We start from the raw sequence: 25,703 nt of genomic DNA, 5'->3' as shown, positions 1-25,703 counted from the left end.
AAGGTATAAGTCAAAGTACGTAAGTCAGAGTCTCAAGGCAGTACGCATAAAAAGTAATAAAATTTGGGAGACTGGGCACACTTAATTGGATACTGTAAATGCTGCAACTCAAGTCAGATAAATATAAAGATATTACCACTGTTTCAAGGAAAACCAAATCAGCATTTGATGATGTTCCACCCACTCACTTCCTTATTAGAGATGCTTAGAATATTATCATCTTTTTTCTTTCCCACTGTTTAGCTTTGTATGTTATATCAACAAGTTCTCAGTAATATCTTTCGTGCTATTTATAAACTCTAAATCATTCTATAAGAACTATAGCAAATATTCTATTTTTAAATGTCTGTTTAAATAATACACTACTCATAACCAAAATAATAAGTTGAAACAGACACATCTTATAGAAAACAGACCGTTGGCACATTCACCAAGAAAAAAAAAAATCAGCCAAATCTCTTAATCTCTGTTATGAAAATAGATTTACTTGGTTGAAAACACCATGCAATAAGATGCTGGATAAATAGGCATGTATTTTTAAAAGCTGAGACAAAAATATTTGTGAAACTTCTAAATAAGTCTCGAATTTTCAAATAACTAACTTTCTTGCGCAAAAGTAAGACTCTGATGATGCTACTACTCCTACAATTCAGTATTCGTCACTCTGAAGCTGCAAAATTAGTAGCAAATTAATAAAGGAAAATGAAGCTCTAAGTTTTATCAAAATATAAGGAAAATGCTTACTAGAATTGCTTTAGCCCTTGATTTACAGTGCCTTCCAAAGATTCCACAATGATTAATTTATGTAAGGCACAAAAGCTTAATCCTTTTAAACTGTGACTAGATGATATAAATCTAGTTTACCTGTGTGGAAATATACTATTTGTTGGGATTTCAGAAAAGTTAAAAAATAATATAATTATAAAAAATTTCCTTAGAATAATCACAGCATCTTTGGTAAAGAGAAAAAAATGACATTCTATTTGGGGACTTGGGATATTACAGAATCATTTTGCTTAACAGAAACAACTGCGTTCACTTCCCTATTTGCCATGGTTCCAAATAATCCCACACTTTAAATATTCAACATTTAAATACTCAATATTCAACTGCAATTTGTAGTATATTATATCCTTTGGAGGACAGGTGAGTTAATAAAATAAAATAATATTCTCACTCCATAATTAAGAAGCACAATTTGAATAGGGTAGTCTTCCTCTAGGGATTGACTTGTATACCATATACTCATTCTCCTTGAAATGGCAAGGAGGATAATGAGTAAAATAAGAGCCAAAGATGTGATAAGGGAGCATAAAGGAAATTTATGCAAGAGTAACTGGCCTCCTACATATTTCAAATGTCTCATCTTAGCCCCATTCAGTCATTTAAATCCATGGATCAACAAAAGGCCCACAAAGGTAAGTATATAATGATTTTTTCAAAAGTCTTCCACGTTGTGCTCAGTCTGAAGTTGAAGACAATCATTCCCTTGATAATCACACACTGTAGGTATATGCTGGATGCCTATCAGAGAAAGAAAGTTGCCCCAACCCTGGTGACCTGTTATACTCACCACTATACACAAAGGACATTCAAAGATAAGAATAGCTGTTCCTTGTATATTCTGGATATTAGTCCTTTGAATCATATGGTGAAGATTTTCTCCCACTCTGCGCATTGTCTGTTTACTCTGCTGACTGTTCCTTTTGCCATGCAAAAGCTCCTTAGTTTAATTAAGTTCTGCCTATTTATCTTTGTTTTTACTGCATTTGCTTTTGGGTTCTTAGTCATGAAATCCTTGCCTAAGCCAATGCCTAGAAGGGTTTCTTCACTGCTATCTTCTAGAATTTTTATAGTTTCAGGTCTTAGATTTAAGTCCTTGATCCATCTTCAGTTGATTTTTGTATAAGGTGCAAGATGAGGATTCAGTTTCAATCTCCTAGATGTGCCTTGTCAATTATGCCAGCACCATTTGTTGAATAGGGTGTCCTTTCTCCATTTTATGTTTTTGCTTGCTTTCTCCAAAGGTAGTATTTTGATGGAAATTGGGTTGAATTTGTAGACTGCTTTTGGCAGTATGGTCATTTTCACAATATTGATTCTACCCTTCCATGAGCATGGGATGTATTTCCATTTGTTTGTGTCATCTATGATTTCTTTCAGCAGTGTTTTGTAGTTTTCCTTATAGACGTCTTTTGACGCCTTGCTTAGGTATATTCCTAAGTATTTTATGTTTTTGTAGCTATTCTAAAAGGGGTTGAGTTCTGGATTTGATTCTCAGTTTGGTTGCTGTTGGTGTATCGCAGAGCTACTGATTTGTGTACATTAACTTTGAATCCTGAAACTTTGATGAATTAATTTATCAGTTCTAGGAGCTTTTTGGAGAAGTCTTTAGAGTTTACTAGGTATATAATCATATCATCAGCAAAGAGCAACAGTTTGACTTCCTCTTTACCGACTTGGAAGCCCTTTATTTCTTTTTTTTTTTGAGACGGAGTCTCGCTCTGTCACCCAGGCTGGAGTGCAGTGGCCGGATCTCAGCTCACTGCAAGCTCCGCCTCCCGGGTTCACGCCATTCTCCTGCCTCAGCCTCCCGAGTAGCTGGGACTACAGGCGCCTGCCACCTCGCCCGACTAAGTTTTTGTATTTTTAGTAGAGACGGGGTTTCACTGTGTTAGCCAGGATGGTCTCGATCTCCTGACCTCGTGATCCGCCCGTCTCGGCCTCCCAAAGTGCTGGGATTACAGGCTTGAGCCACCGCGCCCGGCCGGAAGCCCTTTATTTCTTTCTATTGTCTGATTGCTCTGGCTAGGACTTACATTAGCAAGAAAAAAATAAACAATCCCATCAAAAAGTGGGTTAAGGACATGAACAGACAATTCTCAAAAGAAGGTATACAAATGAAACATGAAAAAATGCTCAACATCACTAATGATCAGGAAAATGCAAATCAAAACCACAATGCAATACCACCTTACTCCTGAGAGAATGGCCATAATCAAAAAAATTAAAAAAATAAAAAATAGATGTTGGAAGGGATGTAGTGAAAATTGAACACTTTTACACTGCTGGTGGAAATGTAAACTAGTACAACCACTATAGAAAACAGTGTGGAGATTTCTTAAAAAACTAAAAGTAGAAATATCATTTGATCCAGCAATACCACTACCAGGTATGCACCCAGAGGAAAAGAAGTCATTATACGAAAAAGGTACTTGAACACACATGTTTATAGCAAAACAGTTCGCTATTGCAAAAATGTGGAACCAGTCCAAATGGCCATCAATCAGCGAGTAGATAAAGAAACTGTGGTATAATTATATGATAGAATAGTACTCAGCCACAAAAAGGAATGAATTAATGGCATTCACAGCAACCCGATGGGACTGAAGACTATTGTTCTAAGTGAAGAAACACAGAAATGGAAAACCAAACATCGTATGTTCTCACTTATAAGTGGAAGTTAAGCTATGAGGTTGCAAAGGCATAACAATGACACAATGGACTTTGGGGACTTGGGGGAAAGGGTAGGAAGGGGGTGAGGGATAAAAGTCTACAAGTTGGGTTCAGTGCATACTGCTCAGGTGACGGATGCACCAAAATCTCACAAATCACCACTAAAGAACTTACTCTTGTAACCAAATATCACTTGTTCCCCCCAAAACCTATGGAAATAAAAAATTAAAAACAAAACTAAGAATAGTTGGAGTACCGAAGCTGGAGTTAAGAGTGGAGCTAAATGATTAGGCAAGAAGGCAGGTGTCAGGTATTAAAAGAACTTGTATGACAACAAGGAGTTTAAGCATTGGTCCTACTGCTCAACACTGTGATGACTAGTGCCATAATCCAAGCAAACAAGGTAATTTCCAAAACTGCCCCTACTACTAGATTAAGCACTGTGGATATACAAATACACATTGATACTAGCCACATGCCTTTATAACTTGCTCTATTATTATATAACTGAATATTTATCTTCCAGTTTAATGTATCATAATACACAAAGACTCCTTTACGTTTCTCATATCTCATAATACAATCTTAACATCTGCTGACTTATTGTCTTCTTCTGTAACTGTCTCTACAGATACCCAAGACAAAGAGGCCTTCCTTGAGCTTATACAACATTTAAAAAAGATATATGAAAGAATAATTTCATTTCTAATATATTTTCAACTATTTAAACACCCATAAAGCATTAAGACTCTCACAGTATATACAGATAGAAATGCCAAGATACATACCAACATACTCTATATTGAAAAGAATGCTATCAAGGGCAGAAAATGTTTTGTTGATTTTGAATATATTTACATCTTAGCCACAGTTTTATCAGAGATTTATAGTATTATCCAAGAGGATTTAATTCACTAAGCTTAAGGAAAACTATCACAATTTAAGAATAATTTTTAGGCCGGGCAGAGTGGCTCACACCTGTAATCCCAGTACTTTGGGAGGCCGAGGCGGGCGGATCACGCTGTCAGCAATTCGAGACCAGCCTGACCAACATGATGAAACCCTGTCTCCAATAACAATACAAAAATCAGCGAGGCATCATGGTGTGTACCTGTAATCCCAGCTACTCAGGAGGCTGAGGCAGGAGAATCACTTGAACCCAGGAGGCGGAGGTTACAGTGAGCTGAGATCATGCTGTTGACCTCCAGCCTGGGTGACAAGAGCAAGATTCCATCTCAAAAGAAAAGAAAAAAATAAATTTTAAAGTGTTAAAATATTTCTAGATCTCTTAATACAGGAACTATAACTTCATGAACAGCTTTTTACAGACTGCCTTGTACATAACCAGCCCATGTAATAGTTACTTGGTAAGTGATGATCCCTGTGTGAAAACTGATATTACATAAATATATACTATCAACAGTACCAATATTTATTAAAAAGTTCACTAAGCTTCAAATTATAACTACCAACACAAGTCACCAAAATTGTTACCAAGTCCATTTGGTACCGACTAGAGATCTCAATTTTTAAAGTTATTATCTAAGACAAGAAATATTCTTTTTACTCCACTGACTCAATTGTGAGTAAATAGTGTGAAGGACTATAAATTCTGGGAAGGAAAAGTATGTTATAAACACATAGAAAACAAAGATATTAAGTCAAAAACCATGACACACCACCCCAACTGTTAATACACGTGAGAATTAGATGTGTATTTCTTTAGTGGAACTGATTGCATGCTGGAATTTGAATGATATAAGTATAGCCAAAGTAGACTACTGCAACCCAGACTACAGTCCATTGTCACAACAAATCCACAGATTTCTCCTCCCTTGATATAGCCCATTGTTACGGATCTGATTCCAGCCTCATCAAATTAAATGATTGTCCAGATTTGCAAAGCAGATGTGTCTAAGGAACAAGGTCTTCAAAATATTAATATCATCTTTGTACTGATTATGTGACCATAAAGGAATCCTACATAGATAATTGTAAGCAACAATAATTAGATTATATTGAAAGTCACAAAATAATCTTATCTAACAACCTATTAAGTCATACTTTACAAATGGAGAATAATATAAAGATATAGTGCAAGCCGGAAGAAAAATGTACAACAAATATAATCTATCAACTAGAATTTACAACCTAGGAGAATAGGAATCTGTGTTTAACTCACTGATATACCCAATGCACCTACAACAGTGCCTGACACATAGAAGATATATAACAAATACATTGAGTAACTAAATAAATTAATCATGATTTAGGCAAGCCTGGTTATTTGTCCCTTCATCCAGAAATTATTAAAACTTTTATGTTGATTATACCTGTAATTATACACTTAGTTTAGCTTATTGAGGACAGTAGTATATACAAAATAATCATAAAGTATCATCTGAAATCAACAACAATTTTGCCTTTCTTGGAAAAATATCACAAATTATTATTTAAACATCTATTTTTTCTATCTTTTAAAAAATTTATTTCTATTACTTCTTCTGTTTTCTCATTTTTAACTAAAAATAATATGAGCAAAACTGAAAGGTATCTGCCAAATGAATAAGCTAATGCTACAAAGAGATATTTTCATGGTTTTTTTCTAGCACAAGTCCTTTTTTTCATCAAAATATTACTTCAAGTTTTGTAAGGATATTAAATTGTGAGCATGTCTTATAATATTCCCTCAAAATTGCAAACAAATCATAAGTTTATTATTCAAAAAGAGAGCCTACTTGACTGAGGTGCATTTGCAAAAATGATGAATCTCAGTCGTTTTACAGAACCATTCATCTATTTTTCCTCCATGAACTTTATATATCTGCCTTACAAATGAAGACAGACACTGTGGTTAACAAATTTGCCCAAAATCACATGAAAAGACACAGTGGCACAAAAAAAAATCAGTTCTCCCCCTTTGTTTCCATTTGTCTTAGCTTTTCTAGCGCAGTAAAGCAGATTTCTCTTTTCGTGAACTAAGCAGCTATTTCATTTTTATCACTCAACTATTCATTTATTATTCATTTAGTCAATAAATATTTTCCTAACACTGTTCTAGAACACTGTTCTAGGTACTGGAAAAATACCAAAGACACTCAAATGCTATTAAAATTTTCTCCATTAATGGACAATGTATAAGAATGAAAATATGTAGCATTGATTTTTGTGGGCTACACATATGCATGGAAGTTAGAAACTAATAATTCATGCACCATGCATGAATTTTTTGTATATGCTCTAGAATTAAAGATAATGCAATTATTCTCTCTGGTAGTGAAAGAGTTAATCCTAATAAGAACTACAAGAGTTTATGTTTTTATATGTCCTTACAAGCAGTACTATAAATATACTTACTATCAGTAGTAATTATATACTTACTGCAAGTACATCTATGAAGTAATAATTACTTTAACTTCATCTGGACACTTTGTCTATTAATATACATTTCTTCTACAATACTTACATTCTCCATTTTATGATGAAGAGACTGGTAAAAAAAAAAAAAGACTATGAAAATGAAGAAATAGTATCCAAATGATGGCAAATGACTAGATTTGGCTCTGAATGCTGCTCTTGGTTACCAACTTGTCTTAATCCCCAATGGCTCTTGGCTTAATTGAACACATCTTTAGCCAATTTGGAGGTCTAAAACTTCATTCTATAGCTTTGTTTGCTTATAATTCAGGAGAATAAACTGAGAGCTTGATTTAATTCATGCATACACACAAATACACACATATCCATGTATTTTAAAAGAGCTTCAGATCACTGAGCCAATAATCTCTGAGGTACATGGTTGTATTAGAGGAGAAACATTAGGCATCTCTGAAAACAGTATTTAGATATTTCAGAAAATTTTGTTGGAATATAAAAGAAATAATATGAGTAAAATTTATCATCAAAAGGTGATCTAAAAGTTCAATGTAAAATTCTTTGTAATTCTCTAGTACAAACACTTCAATTTAGATTTAAAAATTGCATTTACTCAAATCTGGATCCAAATTCAAGTCCAGGGTCATGGTCTCCTGTGGCCCAGCCTGGCAGAAGTTAGGCAACATTCAGACTCTGTGAACTCAACCTTTGGGAAGAATGAAGGTACATGTTTCTCAAGAGTAAATTACCGTTGTCTGAAGAGTGATAGCGATGGAAACTATTACCTAAAATTTTGGAAAAACTGAATTAAGAAACAAACAAGTTCTCGCTTCCTTTTTCCTTAATTTAAAAAAGGAAGAGAAGTAGCAAGGTCAAGTTAAGGCTGCTGAAAATTTATCCTGTTACAGATCTGAAGCATATGGAATTGCAATGAATCTCAGATTTTTCTGTGTATTTGAATTAGTGCAGTAGTTGTATACAATTCAAAAAGGAAAATGTTAACTTATGGGTGTAGATCTAACATGAAAATTGAATACAGTCTAGCCATGTTATAAAGTGCCTTGGAGGCTGTGAAAGCCAAAGAAAATCTTCAGGACACAGGGAATCATTCCTGTTGGCCTCGTTGTTAAGGGAATCTAGTAACATAAGAGTTGTTACCTCAAACACCACAAAAGTCTCCCAGTGAAAATTTCTTTTGTGCCATGGACAACACATTAAAATTAAGAAGTTTCTAAAATTAAGTACAGCACAGAGACTCTGCATGTCTGCCTTCCAGCTACTTTAACCTTCTGAAAGGCTGCCATATGGCTATCCCTCTCCCTCAGATGCCACATTATTCCTTGTGACTTGAATAAGGGCTACAGTTGCAGTTAAAAAAAAAAAAAAAAGGAAAAGAAAAAAAGAATTCTGACCGAAATAACCTCTTCATAATCATTCATACAATTAAGTAAAGCACCTAGGTATTAATACAGTAAAGGTCTACGCATCTCATTTTCTGAAATATAAAATCACTGATCATGGGAAGAAATAAACTCATCTAGATGTCTAAAATATTTGTTTTAAATACATATGAATTAACTTTGCAAGGAGGCGGTATACACTCTTTTGAAGGGAGCCCTGAATCAAGCCCTAAATATTGTGGCTTTTATTTACAACTCTTCTTCTGCTGGTTACATGTCCATCAAGGCACCATGTTTCTCTATGTATCAGATTCCTCATTTCATCTCATATATGAGGAGAAGAAGAGTTTCTTCTCTGCCAGTGATGAAGGCATTCAGACAAATTATGACACTTAACTTTTTTTTTACATTAATGGTGAAATCCTGTATTCTAACAGTTTGTTGTTTGAGAGTTAAATTACCTACTTTTTATGACATAGGAAATTCATATTCTGTGGATTCAACTTAGGATCAACATTATTGTTTTAATTACTAGGTTTATGACGATTAAAATAAATTTTTTAAAATTTAATATTATAAATATTTTAAAATTAGTATTTTCCTCCAAATTAATTCAGTTCCATTCATAAAATATAGATCTCAAAGATTAGAACTTTTCCTCATACTGAAAAGCCATCAAGAAAGAGATTGGAGGTTTGATTTAAATCAATTTTATTACAGCAAACATGTTAAGACTAAATTTTGAGTCAGACTAGATTTTGAGACTAAGAGAATGAGTTTGTGAACTTAGATAACAAGTATAAATACTTCTATTAGTTCTATCTCAGTTTAAAGTTATCACTAGTACATGACAGATGTGATTACATTAAGGGTTAATAAAACTGTTTAAAATCCATTAGTTTGGGCATCAAAAAATTAGAAGAGATGTCATCCCCAGAAGAGATACAGGGCCAGAGGTCCCCTGCAGTTCCAAGCTCTAGCTTGATTGTGAGTTGAGAAGAAGCCTCAGAGGAAGGGACAAAGTCATCCAAGTGGCTCAGGGGAATTATTACTATTGTAACTGATATGGAAATACCTCACTATCATAAAATGGCACCAAGTAGTGCTTGCTGATTTAACAACAGCTCAGACTGGGTTGTTACAAAATTACCAAAAAAATTGGCTACATGAATATCCTACTAAAACAACAAAATACAGTAACCTTTGAATTTGATGATCTGAGTAAAATGAACTAAATCAGACTATGGATTATTTCTCAAATAGAATTCCTCTCTGATTGCTATAAAGCAATTTGACAGTCAAATTACCAAAAATCAGAAATGTGACAATTTTATGCATATTATCCCATCTCTGGAAAAGATAAAGGAAAAACAGAGATGCCAAAACACCAATGGGAGCAAAATTAATTTTTATAATACATAGTTCTATATCTTTCGAATTTTGAATTCAGTGCATATGTTACCATGACAAAAATATGATACTTTGATGAGGCAAATTATTATATCCCCTAATAATTTACCCTTGGTATAAAATCAATATTCTCATAAATCAAGTTTCCCAAAGTTGATTACCTAGAATGTAGGGATTAAAATCAAAACCTCCATTTTAATATTAGATTGCAATCAGAAACAAAACAGACATGTTAAAATGCTATTCTCCCTCACATTAATTATTACATCTCTGCTTTTCAGTCTGTTTTATAGTTCAGAATAAATAATAAATTTTCCATTCTCAATACCTATTCAAATCAGAAAGAAATTTAAAAATCAAAAGTAAACTTTTATAGACCAACATCTTTACAATAGTTTTTGTGTACATACCCTTATTTGGACTTAGAAAATTTAATGAGCGTAAGCATGTCTCAATTTCATCAGTTTATCTCCCTTGCCTGTAACAACTATAGTGTGTGGCCTATTGCAAACGGAAATATTGGTGGCTAATAAATAAAAATAAATCTGTAGCACACACATATGTATTTTCCTACAGTATAATTAGGTAGTGTTTTTCTCTAATATTGAAAATGCTTGAATCTAGATAGACTTTACTGATAATTCAGTTCATTAGAAGAATGAAAGATTAAAAACTAAATAATTGATATATCATGTTGATTAAAATTGTTAAAGAAATATGCCCTTTACAAATGCTACTGTATAATCAGTCCTCCAGCATTATTTTAGAGATAGAACCCTGTTGAACAAGCTTAGAAATAGATTCAAAAAAACTTTCAACTGCACCAGAACAGGTCAAATCTCAATCAGGTCAAAATGAATAAATAATCTCATTATGGACCTTGGAAGATACTAATGATACAGTAGCCTAAATTTTTTATGATAATGAGCAGAAATCTGTAATTAATCAATATTTTTATAGAATGAGACTGACATTGCTACAACATTCAGATCTGAGCAACATTAGTCACAAATATTAACCTGATGTAGTATAAAAAAGAAAAGTTCATTTTAGTAGGTGAAAAATAATTGAGGGAAAAGGCAGTTCTCACCTGTCTAAAAACAACTAAGTTCTAGGGTACATTTGCACAAGGTGTAGGTTTGATACATAGTTATACATGTGCCATGTTGGAGCTGCACCCATCAACTTGTCAGTTACATTAGGTATTTCTCCTAATGCTTTCTCTCCCCTAGCCTCCAGCCCCCAACAGGCCCTGGTGTGTGATGTTCCCTGCCCTGTGTCCAAGTATTCTCATTGTTCAGTTCCCACCTATGAGTGACAACATATGGTGTTTGCTGTCCTTGTGATAGTTTGCTGAGAATGACGGTTTCCAGTTTCATCTCTGTCCCTGCAAAGGACATGAACTCATCTTTTTTAGGGCTGCATAGTATTCCATGGTATATATGTGCCACATTTTCTTAATCCAGTCTATCATTGATGGACATTTGGGTTGGTCCAAGTCTTTGCTATTGTGAATAGTGCTGTAATAAACATACGTGTGCATGTGTCTTTAGAGGAGAATGATTTATAATCCTTTGTATATATCCAGTAATGGGATGGCTGGGTCAAATGGTATTTCTAGCTCTAGATCCTTGAGAAATCACCACACTGTCTTCCACAATGGTTGAATTAATTTACACTCCCACCAACAGTGTAAAAGCATTCCTATTTCTCCACATCCTCTCCAGCATCTGTTGTTTCCTGACTTTTTAATGATTGCCATTCTAACTGTCGTAAGATGGTATCTCATTGTGGTTTTGATTTGCATTTCTCTGATGACCACTGATGATGAGCATTTTTTCATGCATCTGTTGGTTGCATAGATGTCTTCTTTTGAGAAGTGTCTGTTTATATCCTTCACCCACTTTTTGATGGGGTTGTTTTCTGCTTTTTGTTTTTTTTGTAAATTTGTTTGAGTTCTTTGTAGATTCCGGATATTAGCCCTTTGTCAGACGGGTAGATTGCAAAAATTTTCTCCCATTCCATAGGTTGCCTGTTCACTGTGATGGTAGTTTCTTTTGCCATGCAAAAGCTCTTTAGTTTAATTAGATCCCATTTGTCTATTTTGGCTTTTGTTGCCATTGCTTTTGGTGTTTTAGTTATGAAGTCCTTGCCCATACCAATACCTGAATGGTATTTCCTAGGTTTTCTTCTACAGTTTTTATGTAAACTCTACACATCTTAAGGTTTTTTATCTTTGGAATTATTTTTAAAGGTCTGCTACACAGCAGAAACTTGAAATTGTTATTCCTAAAATAGAATGAAGTATTCCTCTTCATTCCTTTGACTATCAGCTAATGGACCAGTCACAATACAAAGGCAAGCTTTAAATCTATATTAGAGTGAGTTTTCTGGCAAGGTTTCCAATACCTTTTGGTTTTGGCCTGCCTAGAAAAACCACAAGAATAGCCTTGCATGAAAAATTCTGGCTAAGCCCAGGAAACACAGAGGCACACAGAAGTATTCTCAACTACCAAATCTTTCTCAGTCCTCCACTGAGGTTAAGTTGGTGGGAGGGATAAGAAAGGACAAGCCAAGTCCTTAGTTCCAAACCAATCACTAGTATCTAGCTAGCATGCTGTTAGGCCAAACTCTATTGGCAATAGCGAACATCTTTATTTGTCCAGGAAAAATCTGATCATATGATAAAAGCTGGAATTTATGAGAATCCTTATTCAATCAAATAACTAAAACTATAAATTTATTTTATACCTTTGGATTAACAAAATGGTGGAATTCAAATAAAGATATGCTGTCAGGTCTCATATATCTTAATTTTTACTTTCCTCTCTTTGAGCAAAAACTTAGCGATATCTAATCAAGGGAAAATATCAAAAGAAGAGAAAACAAAATTGTTTCTCTCTCCTTGGAAAAGAACTTTATACAATACAAGTAACTCTACACCCTGGGAAAATATTGGTCTCCTAAATGTAATATGTTCTCCTTTATAAAACAGTACAAACAATTCAAGAGTTCAAATAAAATACTAGCAAGTGGATGCTTTTGAAAAATAAGAATACAGCAGTCATGTGATACTCAAGCTGGCATGTGACATATTTTACATTGCTAAAATTCAAAGCAATCCTTACCAAAAGTATTTAGGGTATATCTGACCTTTTCAGAAAATGCACAAAAGACCAAAACTCTCAGCAAAACACACTTTGGTTAACATAGGAAATTAGTATACTAAGAATTCTCACCACAATGATTTTAGAGCTACTAAAGTGTATGTAGCAATTTTGCATCATTTTTCACTCTAAGTAGCAGAAACTTCATGTTCCTAATAAGTTAAAACTTCATTATACCTGATTCAATACCCTAATATTTAAATATAAGAGGAAGAGAAAAATATCAGGAAATTCTCTTCATAAAATCATCCAAGGCTTTCGAAAACAATCTCCTCATTCCTTACTTTCTCGTTAGGATGGTAAAGTATTTATAAGTACTATTTAAGTGCCCAGTGTTGACTGTTTTTTGCCATCTAGAATATAATACACAGAACTAAAGATCACCAACTTAGTCAAGCTTCAGAAACAAATGCTGCAAAAGCAAAATGAGTTCGTGTGTCACTATGTCTAGCTGTAGTGGCAATATCATGAAAGGTATAGGTACTTACAAGGATAAGTTTTTAAAATGTATTCTGCTTGGCCAAATGCATGCAAACAAAATACCAGAGGAGAAAATACTAGAGTTTGAGAAGATTATATAAAAAAATTAAAAAATAAACCCTTCTGGCTTCAAAATGAATGTAATAATCAGTAACTAATTTTCACATGACCAAAAACAATACAGACAATATTTAGTGTAGGCACCCACAGATGGGTCAAGAAATATAAATACACCTTTAAATCAGTAAAGTTATAATTTATCTGGTGTGTGCATAAAATATTAAAACAAACTACATTTTATTTTTTGCCTTTTTCAGACTATTTTTCTACTTAGCATTCTTGTCAATCTGTCAACTACATCAAAATTCAATAATGTTTCAACACTTTTCCTATCTGTTATAATTTGTGAAATGTCTAAATCCTTTAAGTTAAAAAACAAAAACACGGAGTATAACATCAAAAATAAACAAGGTAAGCCAGAACCACAAAAACAACCTGTAAAAATCACTACAGAATAAAATTTTAAAAACTTCTCTATATGAGAGTTTCAAAAGGGAAAGCCCCTTTTCTAACTGATCTATTTTTAAGTAAACACCATGTTAAAGGAAAAAAAAAAAAAAAAAGTAGGGAGAAGAGAGGAGGTAGCTGTCATTGCCTTGAAAGAGATTCCTTACACAGTAGCAAAACAAAAATTTTAACCTAAATGTTCACATCTTATTTGCATCAAGTTGGAATTTTTAATGAACTGAGCTCAAAGTCAGATAAAAACACGTTGAACTTAATTTCTTGAGTGCTTTCCACTCACTATTATACCATGTTAGCAGGAATTCCAGCTTTGAATTTTAACACACTGATTGCATCAACTAAACACTTCCTTTGGAAAATTCTTCCCAAATGTTATTTAGGATGCAAAGAATAGTCATTTTGAGAATGAGTTAACATTTGAAATGACTTTACCTCAAGCACTAATATCTACTTTATTAACTGAATAGATGTACACGGAGAAAGTTCTGAAAAGAAAACAAGAAGCAAACACCTCTATGCAAAAAGACACTTTCTCTTTAAAAAGACAAGGCATCGTATTCCTCAAGCTATAAAGTTACATCTATTTTAGCAAATATGCCTGTATTTTTTCCATGTATGACTTTCTTTGATAGTCCCTCTGTGCTATTATACCAATCCTCCACTATAAAGAATTCTTTTCTTACTGTGATCACTTATACCACATCAAGGAAAACAAGGAATAAGTTTTTGGTTTTTTTAAATCTTGATTAAGAACAAGTTTTTGTTTCTTAGTTACAGCTAAAACTCACTTTTTTCTTAACTATTAAAAACAGCAGTCTATCCTACACTCACTTTGTTTCTGTTAGGGTTTGCTTCATTCATCTTTCTTATGTGGAAAAATTTCTCAGTAATTTCAATGGGACACAATATAAGCAAATACATGTATGCACACCCACCCACAAAACCTTAAGAGACTCATTATTAATTAGATAATAAAATTAGAAAAATGATAATGGCTGAAAGAAAATAGAATAGATTCACCAACAAATGTAAAAAGATAGGCCAATGTTTAATAATTCCCATGGGGCAGCAGAATAACTTAATAGAATTTTTTTAAAAAAGAAAAACTCGATGAATATCTAGCCCCTACCTACACCTGCAGATTCAGAATTTCCAGGAAAGAAAACTCCTTGGCATATACACTTTTAAAAGGCAACACAAATAATTTACTATGCACTGCAGAAGCTGAGAACCAAAGGATTAAAGTAACCTGATCAATCACAACTGTTAAGTGGATCTTAAAACAAAAAAGGATCATGTTAATACAATTCCTCATTATCTCAAAAATATGACATTCTGCATAACAGATAAATAGTAATCTTTGATGAAGAAAACCACAGACATTAAGAACTCATGAAGCCTTAGCCAGTGCATGTATTAGAGAATGACAAGTTCAAGACAAAAGCCCAATTAAGTAAGTAAAGGAAAATTCTTATGTTGCTTGTGGTAAACAATCTTAGATGTGGCATGTGCCTATGTAAAGTCTTCCAAGATGTACGTCAACTTTACTGCCGTTAATTATCAGAATAAAAGATTTTTGAAATCATGACATAAGAGAAAAAAATAAACAAAACTAAGTAAACATTATGGGAAAATTTGGCATATGAGGCACATTAGATTAGTTTTACGTTTGTTTTCTTTTGTACTTCAACAAAATTTCACATGTCCTTTTCATCAATCTGCAACGATCTATTTATTTTCTAAGTCAACAAAAGAATGCTGCCTTTAACTGAGCCCAAGAAGGTGAAGAGGTGGGCCACAATCTTTTACTCTGAAGTGGATATTTCTAAGAAGACTGAAATAAGAATCTGTACGAAGACAACCAACTAATAATCAGCTATGAGATAATGAAAAAGTATTGCAATTGCTACGCTAAAAAAGTCTGATATGTTACATATAGGAATGATAATGATAACAGCTAATATTTATTAAGAGCTTAACTATTAGCCATGCAATATTCATTGTTCTCACTGCATCCCCACAACACTCTTATGAATAGGTTCCATGGTTTATTCCATCACTTACTGAAGAAGAAACTAAAATAGTTTTTTAAAACAACTGCCCAAGGTCAAAATGTTAGTAAATAGCAGAAGTGGGGCTCTGATCCAGGTCTGTCTGAATTTGAAAATCTAAGCTCTTAATCAGCTCTACTAATAGAAGTACTTAGCAGTCTCAAAGTATAAATTCTGGTAGGCATGTAACATTTCTTCACGAAATCACAGAATTAAGGTCTATAAATTATTATATAAAATCACTAAAGACAGAATAAGAATATTAGGCCCAATAAAACATAATAACTTTAGATCTTAAATTTGTTTAAACATGGGATTGAGTTACAGATTTTCTTTAGCCAGCTCCTGGAATAGATGATTTAAAGGTGTATGAACATAGAGTTACATACTCAAAATAAGTAAATTCCAATTGGATGAGGTCAGCTAATCTCTTAAATATAGGACTATTTCTAGGTGAATCTGAATTTTCAATTATTTGTGAAAAGTGTAAGTCCTATCATAACTTATGGTTATTTTTAAATTAGAAACTGCTGATCACATGATTTGGGAGCTTTAAAAAGTGCTATTTCATTTAAATGGTATTAGGTACATAAGATATTGCTAACAAAAATGTGCTTTAGGATATTGTTTTATCTGATTATCCATGAAAAAAATAAATACGGCACTTTATTAAGGTTTAAATTAATATTTGAAGCAAAAGCAATTTTTAAAATGATAAACCCAAAATATATTCTAACATTTATGAAATGTGTAATCTCAAATTATTCACGCAAAAGAACAGTCCTGCATTTTAAAAAAAGAATCGGAAAAAGAAATCAGCAAAGATCCATGGGTTGAGGTGATCCAATATGAAAGATGACATAAACAAACCCATAACTTTCGTCAATGCACTGAGAATAAAGAGAATGTCATGAGTCTTTCATGATACTGACCTCAGAATAATCATTTTTGAAATAAAGAATATTTGTAACAAATTAACCACCATTTTAATTTGGATTAAAAAAATAAGAAAGGGGGGTGGAACTTCTGGAATGGCAATATAAGGAGCTGGCAGGGCGTGGTGGGGGGAACCTCTACTCCAGAATGTCATCTGTTAAGCAGGGTGTATTAGTTCATTCTCACATTGCTAGAAGGAAATACCCAAGACTGGGTAATTTATCAAGAAAAAAGGTTTAATCGATTCACAGTTCTGCATAGCTGGGAAGGCCTCAGGAAACTTACAATCATGGCAGAAGGTGAAGGGCAAGCAATGCACCTTCTTCATCGGGAGGTGGGGCGGAGAAGTCCAAACATGGGACGTGTTAGACACTTATAAAAGCATTAGATCTTATGAGAACTCACTCACTATTACCAGGACAGCATGGGGGAAACTGCGCCATGATCCAATCACTTCCCACTGAGTCCCTCCCATGACATGTGGGGATTATGGGGACTACAATTCAAGATGAGATTTGGAAGGGGACATAGCCAAATCCTGTGACACGGCAAATTGGCAAAGCAATCATTCAGTCTCTGGAAATTGATCAAAGGTCTTACAACAAACTGAGAAGCATTTATTCAGAAAAATGTATAGAAAGTTGTATTAATAGATGTCAGTTACGAGAAGAAAGAATCAGTAAACCTTAAGAACTACTGATAAAGATCATACAATCTGAAGAACAGAGAAAGGATAATGAAAATGACTAGAGCCTAAAAATCATGTGAGACCCCATTAAGAAAACTAATACATACATAATGAAAGTAACACATGAGAAAAGAGAAGTAGGAGAAAAAATATGAATGGCTCAAAACTTCCCAAAATTGATGAAAAACAATCTATACATATAAAAGGCTCAATGACTTCCACGTAGAATAGATGAAAAGACACACACCCAGAAACATCATAGTCAAAATACTAAAAGTGAAAAACAGACAATTTGAAAACAGGATAAAAATAACTAGTATATAAGAGAATCTGAAAAAGATTAACAGCTTACTTCTCATATGTAGAAGGCAATGAGATGACACAGTACTGGAAGTCCTACCCAGAGCAATCAGACAAGAGAAAGAAATAAAGGGCATCTAAATTGGAAAACAGGAATTTGAATTATCTCTATTTGCCAATGACATGACTGCATACCGAGAAAACCTTAAAGACTCCTCTAAAAAAAATCCTAGATTTGATAAATGAATTCAGTAAAGTCTCAGGTTACAAAATCAATGTACACACATCAGTAGCTCCAATGACAACCAAGGTGAGAATGAAATAAAAAAAGTAATCCCATTTACAATAGCTACAAAAAGAAATTAAAATACCCAGGAATATATGTAACCAGGTAGGTGAAAGATCTGTACAAGGAGAACTACAAAACGCTGCTAAAACCAAAAAGAAAGCATTGATGACACAAATAACTGAGAATACATCTCATAATCATGGACTGGAAGGATCAATATCATTAAAATGACCACACTGCCCAAAGCAATCTACAGATACAATGAAATTAATTTCAAAATACCAACATAATTGTTCACAAAATAGAAAAAATAATCCTAAAATTCATATGGAATAAAAAAGCCCAAATAAGCAATCCTAAGCAAAAAGAACCCATCTGGAAGCATATTTATCCAATTTCAAATTATACTACAAAGCTATAGTAACCAAAACAGTATCATACTGGTATAAAATTAGACACCTAGACCAATGTAACAGAATAGAGAACCCAGAAATAAAGCCAAATGCTTACAGCCAACAGATCTTCAATACAGCATACAAAAACATAAATTGAGGAAAGGACACCCTATTCAATAAATGGTGCTGGGAAAACTGGATATCCACATGTAGAAGAATAAAACTGGATTTCTATTTCTCACCATACACAAAAATCAACTCAAGATGAATTAAAGATTTAATCTAAGACTTAAAACCATAAAATTTGAAGAAGAAAATAAATACTAAAGGAAGTTCTTCACACTAATGCAAGCAGCTCCAGATAATAATTTGATCTATGTGAAAAAACAAAGCATGCCAGTAAAGGTAGTGATGCCACTTGATATCTAAAGGGACTGATTCCAGGACCACTAAGGATACGAAAATCTGAGATTGTTCAAGCCCCTGGCCCTGTGAAACCTGTAGATACAAAAATTTGGCCCTCCATATCCACGGATTTCTCATCTAGTGAATACAATGTTCAATCCATGGATGCAGAACCCACTGGTATGGAGGGAGCCATAATTATAAGGGTAATTTTAAATGACAGCATAATTGGACGCTGCTTCCCTTTTCTTAACTGATTTAAAAAGCAACTGTTTAAAATAATATGCATACAATTCTATTTGTACAAGAGACAAACTTTATATTCAAAGACACAAATAGGATCAAAGTAAAAGCATGGGAAAATACATACAGCAGTCCCTAACTTTTTGGCACCAGGAACCGGTATCATGGAAGACAATTTTTCCACAGACTAGGGTAAAGGGGATGGTTTCAGGATGAAAATGTTAAACCTCAGATCATCAGGCATTAGATTCTCATAAGGAGCATGTAACCTAGATCTCTCACATATGCAGTTCACCACAGGGTTTTGTATGCCTATGAAAATATAAAGACACTGATCTGAGGTAGTGGAGCTCAGGCAGTAATGCTTGCTTGCCCACCAACACTTCCTGCTATGCAGCCCAGTTCCTAAAAGGCCACAAAATGGTACCGGTCCACAGCCTGGGAGTTAGGGACCCCTACTATACAAACCACCACCAAAATAGAATGGGAGTGGCTATATTAAATATCAGAAAAAAATAGACTTTATGCCAAAAAAAAATCTTACTAGAGATAAAAAATATAATAAGAGAGGGAATCAATCCATCAGGAAGATTGATATGGTTTGGCTCTATGTCCCCACCCAAACCTCATCTTGAATTATAATCCCCACATGTCAGAGGAGGGGCCTGGCAGGAAGTGATGAGATGATGGGGGCAGTTTCTTCCATGCTGTTCTCATATAGTGAGTTCTCAAGGGATCTGACAGCTTAAAAGTGTGGCTCTTCCCACTTCGCCATCTCTCTCTCCTGCTGTTTTGTGAAGAAGATCCTTGCTTCTCCTTTGCCTTCTGCCACGATTATAAGTTTTCTGAGGTCTCCCCAGCAATGTGGAATGGTGAGTCAATTAAACCTCTTTTCTTTACAAATTACCCAGTCTCAAGTAGTTCTTTATAACAGTATGAAAACTGACTAATACAAAAAATTGGTACCAGGAGTGGGGGGCTGCTATAAAGATACCTAAAAATGTGGAAGCAAATTGGGAACTGGGTAGAAGATGAAGGTTGAAACACGCTGAAGAGCTCAGAAGAAGACAGAAAGATGTGGGAAAGTTTGTAACATCCTGGAGACTTGTTGAATGGTTTTGACCAAAATTCTGACACGGAGATGAACAGTGAAGTCCAGGCTTAGGTGGTCTTAGAGGGGGATGATAAACTTATTGGGATCTAGAGCAAACGTTACTCTTCTATCCTTTAACAAAGAGACTCACGGCATTTTGACCCTGCCCTAGAGATCTGCAAGATCAACTTGAGAGACATGATTTAGGGTATCTGGCAGAAGAAATGTCTAAGCAGCAAGGCATTTGAAAAATGACCTTTTTCTGAAAGTGCACAGTCATACATTCACAAAGAGATGATTTCAAATTGGAAGTTATCTTTAAAAGAGAAGCAGAATATAAAAGCTTGGAAAATTTGCAGACTGACCAACCATGCAATACAAAAGAAAAACCCATTTTCTGGGGAGAAATTCAAGTTGGCTGCAGTAATTTATATAAGCAACAAGGAGTTGAATGTTTATAGCCAAAACAATAGGGAAAATGTCTTCAGGGCATTTTAAAGATCTTTATGGCAGCCCCTCCCATCACAGGCCTAGAGGTCTAGGAGGGAAAAATAGTTGTGTGGGATGGTCTCAGGGCCCCACTGCTCTATGCAGTCTCTGGACATGGCACACTGTCCCAGCTACTCCAGCTCTAGCTGTGGCTAAAAAGGACCAAGGCACAGCTCAGGCCATTGCCTCAGAGGGTGTGAGCCCCAAACCTTGGTAGCTTCAACTTGGTGTTGGGCCTGCAGGTGCACAGAAGGCAGGGATTGAGGTTTGGGAGCCTTTGCCTACATTTCAGAGGATGTATGTAAACGCTTGGATGTCCAGGCAGAAGTTTGCTACAGAGGCGGAACCCTCACGGATAACCTCTACTAGGGGACTGCAGAAGGGAAATGTGGGGTTAGATCCCCCACACAGAATCTCCACTGGGGTACTACATAGTGCAGCTGTGAGAAGTGGACCACCATCTTCAAGATCCCAGAATGGCAGATCCTCTGAGAGCGTGCACTGTATACCTGAAAAAGCTGTAGGCACTCAATGCCAGACTGTGGAAGCAGCCACAAGGCTGTACCCTGCAGAGCCTCAGGGGGAGAGCTGCCCAAAGCCTTGGCAGCTTACCTCTTATATCAGCATGTCCTGGATGTGAAACATGGAGTCAAAGGAAATAATTTTGGAGATTTAAGATTTATTGACTGCCCTGCTGGGTTTCAGAATCACATGGGGCCTGTAGCCATTTTGTTTGGGCCAATTTCTTCCATTTTGAATGGGAGCATTTACTAATGCCTGTACTTCCACTGTATCTTGGAAGTAACTAACTTGTTTTTGATTTTAAGACTCATAGGCAAAAGTGGTATGTCTGGTCTCAGATTAGACTTTAGACTTGGACTTTGGGTTAATACTGCAATGACACTGCAAGTATTAGGGGACATTGCAAGGCATAATTGTATTTTGAAATGTGAGAAGGACATGAGATTTGGGAAGGGCCAGGGACAGAATGACATGGTTTGGCTTTGTGTCCCCACCCAAATCACATCTTGATTTGTAATTCCCATGTGTTAGTGGAGGGACTTGGTGGGAGGTGACTAGATCACGGGGACAGATTTCCAGCATGCTGTTCTCATGGTAGTGAGTGAGTCCTCATAAGATCTGATGGCTTAAAAGTGTGCACTTGCGACTTCACTCTCTCTCTCTCTCTCTCCCCTGCTGTCTTGCGAAGAAGGTGCTTGCTTCTCCCTCATCTTCTACAATGATTGCAAGCCAGGCAGAACTGTGAGGCAATTAAACCTCTTTTCTTTATAAATTAGTCACTAGTAGTTCTTTATAGCAGTATGAAAACAAACTAACATTAAGATGTAACAACTAAAAACATATATGTAACTAACAAAATATCCAAAAACTACGTGAAGTAAAAACTGACAGAATTAAAAGTGTCACAAACAATTCAACAATAATATTTAGAGATTCACCACCCTACATTAAATAAAGGCTAGAAAAATTAGGCAGATTATTAACAGCATAAAGAAAACCTAAGCAACACTATAAACCATCTATCCCTACAGATATGTAGAGTACACTCCATCTAACAATAGCAGGATATACAATCATCTCAAGTGCACAGGATAGATCAGAGGCTAGGCCATAAAGTAAGCCTCAGTAATTTTAAAAGAATTAAAGTCACCAAAAATAAGTTATTCAATGACAAAAGAATTAAAGGAGAAATATGGGTTGGATACAAAATTTGTGGTTAAAAGTTCTTTTTTTCAGCACTTGTTCCATTTCCTCTGACCTCCATAGTTTCTAATGAAATATCTATCACATTTCTGTTATTCTGTAGGTAAAATGTCATTTTTCTCTGGCTGCTTTCAAGATTTTCAATTTTTGGTTGAGGAAAGTTAGCTATGTGTGTATTAAGGTCTCTGGAGGAACAAATCCATATATGTACAAACACACAGAAAAACTTACTCTAAGGGATTGGCTCATGTGATTATGCAGGCTATCAAGTTCAAAATCTGCAAATAAGGCTGACCAGGCTGGAGACCCAGAGAAGAACTAACATTGCAGCTTGCATCCAAAGGCAGTCTATTGGCAGAATCCTTTCCTATTCAGGGAAGGTCAGTTTTTATTCTGTTAAGGCCTTCAAATGATTGGATGATGCCCACCTACATTATGGAGGGAAATTTACTATATTCAAAGTTCACAGATTTAAATGTTAATCTTATCTGATTAAAAAAAATCACAAAAACATTCAAATAAAATTTGCTCAAATATCTAGAAACCATTACCCAGTCAAGCTGATGTATAAATTAATCATTACAGTGGGTGCTGACATGCATTTTGTTTTTGTCTTTATCATATTTGCAGTTCATTTGGCTTCTGAAATATGCAGTATTATCTTTTGCCAAATTTGGAAAATTCTGAGCAAATCTTTCTTTGAATGTTTTTAAGTTTTGCCCTCTTTCTTCACTCCTTCCAGGACTTAGATGATATAAATTTTAGGTCTTTCATCATAATCCCACAAATTCCTAAAGCCCTATTCATTTGTTTTCAGTCTGTTTTCTCTACACTGTTCAAATTCGGTAATTTCTATTTTTTTCAAATTTACTGATTCTTTCCTTATTTCTCCATTCCACTATTGAGCCCATCTCTGAGTTTTTAATTTTGGTTACTATATTTTTACTTCTAGAATTGCCAGTTGGTTCTTCTTTATAGAATCTATTACTTTGCTGACACTTGCTGATATTTTCTGTTTTCACATTTGTTTCAAGAATGTTCATAATCACTTGTTAAAACATTTTTGTAATTAATGATTTAAAATTCTTGTCAGATACTTAAAATTCTTGTCAGATAATTCTAAAACTGGAAGCTGCTCAATTCAGCATCTGTTTTCCTTTTTGGTTTTCATTCAAGACAAAATATTCTTGGTTATTCATATAAGTAATTTTTAATTGAAATCTAGACATCTGAAATCATGTTTCAGGAGATTTCTTCTGACAGGACACCACTCCAGCAGAAAAAAAGGAAAATCTCCAGGTAGGGTGGAAGTCTAGGTATCCAACTCAGCCTCTACTAGCACTCAGCATACAGGGAACAAGGATCTCCTTGTTATTTCTGGACATGGTTGGGAGTTCAGCTTCCCACTAGGCCTCCACTGATACCAACCCGGCTATGAGGAGTAAGGGTGCCACATTCTTGTTCCCCACAAACCATCTACTGAAACCACAGAGGAGTGGCCTCATTACTACCAAGCAGTAATGACAGGCTTGATTCCCATTAGATATCCCTTGAAATCTTCCCAACACAGTAAGGGAGGAATACCTCATCAACACCAGCTTAGGGTAGAAGTCTAGTTTCCTAGATGGCCTATCCTGACACTTGCAGGAAGGGGGTTTACTGCCCAGGATGAATTAAAGTCCTAGTTCCCTGCTCCACCTTCTTTAACACCACCCCAGGGAGGAGATACAATTCCTCATTTATAACCTGATAGGAGTGAAAATCTAAGTTCTTGCTCTAACAAGCCTTCACTGCCATTTTTTCCTATGGTGTTTGGTGGAAGTAAAATGGCTACTATCTAATGCTTTTCTGTCTTACTAGGTGGAGGATTTTGGTTAGAGAGAGTAGGTTTTTCTTGAGGTTTGTTTTTATGTGCCCATTGGTATTTCTGGGTTACTCACTTCTCCAGTACTTTGGTGGGACAAAAAGGGTAAAAAGAAAATCCAGGGAACCCACTACCATGTAGTTACTTGGGTCTCATAGTTCCTAGCTAGTCTGCCTGTTTCTGTCTTACTTTCAGGGACTTATTTCAGGGACTATATTTTTATATAAAACATCCAGGGTTTTTTTTAATCTGTAGTAAATAGGAAAAATATTGAAAGTTATGTCTTCATATTTCTGGAAGCAGAAGTTTATACAAAGATAAGTTATCTTACTATGCATTACATTTTAGGCTTTTGCCATTTTTGTTTTACTTTACTTGGTATTTTCCACTTTCTTCTCTAAGGAATATTTTTTCAAACTCCTCAACAATATTTCAGCTCAACTTGGACAGGAAAAAAGTGATTGATTATATCTAGTCCATGATAACTAGAAGGATGTAAGATCCCCAGGAGCCAGGACTGGTGGTGAGACAGTAGCAAATTTTTCTATTCCAGTTGCATATTTGAGTAAACATTTACAGGGGAGGGAGAGGTAAAAGTGTGAAGCCCTGAAAACTGAAATGTCAAGGAATGCTATGACTTTAAGTTCCTTCCTTCCTAAATATATGTAGTCATGGAATGTAGACGTGGAATTACATCCCACTGAAACAAGGATTTGAATATTTTGCTCACTGCTGTATTTACAATAATCCCTGGCATAAAGAAGATAATCAATAATCTTTGCTGAATTAAGAAATGAATAAATGCAAAGAGAATGTTCATACAACTTTTATTAACAATAGTAACTAGAGATATTTTGGTTTCCTTTTGAAATACCTAATAATTAATGAATCATCTATCAAATTTTCATACACTACAGTAAAATATGGCTTTCAAAATATTAATGAAAAATTATTTGTCTTGTTATTGTGAGTGTGCTTAGCTGTTTTTCTAAACAGGTTGGTATCTGATGTTTTAAACCACTGTTTTGGTTCTAATGCCACAATATTTTCTTTGCTGCAAACATAATTATTGGTATAAATTTCAATACTGGCAACTAAGGAGGATAAAATCATAAGTGATAACTATTCTAGTATTTACAAATGCCATTTTAAAGAAACTTGGTTAAGAGCTACCCATTTTACATATTTGTACAGTGTCATTACTTAGCAATTAGTTAAAGAGAAATGTAAAATATTCAGATGTTTAGATGACTTGTTAAATGGATTAGGAATTCAATCAAATTGCCTACAAAGTTATATTTAATTTTTTATTTCATAGCTCAGTCAAAGGATATAGTCAAAGGATATAAATACTTTTAAATCAGTGAAAATTCACTGCATATTGATTAATCATATGACTTGTTGAATTCCCC

General features: G+C 34.7%; 1 protein-coding gene across 11 annotated transcripts in view; it reads right to left on the bottom strand.

Moving 5' to 3' along the window:
- Positions 1 to 25,703, bottom strand: part of CCDC91 (coiled-coil domain containing 91) — a 398,587-nt gene that overhangs the window by 191,511 nt on the left and 181,373 nt on the right. The gene's annotated exons all lie outside the window — the stretch shown is intronic.

Source organism: Theropithecus gelada, chromosome 11 (genome assembly GCF_003255815.1).
Source record: "Theropithecus gelada isolate Dixy chromosome 11, Tgel_1.0, whole genome shotgun sequence".
Classification (NCBI taxonomy): Eukaryota; Metazoa; Chordata; class Mammalia; order Primates; family Cercopithecidae; genus Theropithecus; species Theropithecus gelada.
This window is presented reverse-complemented; position numbering and strand designations above follow the sequence as displayed.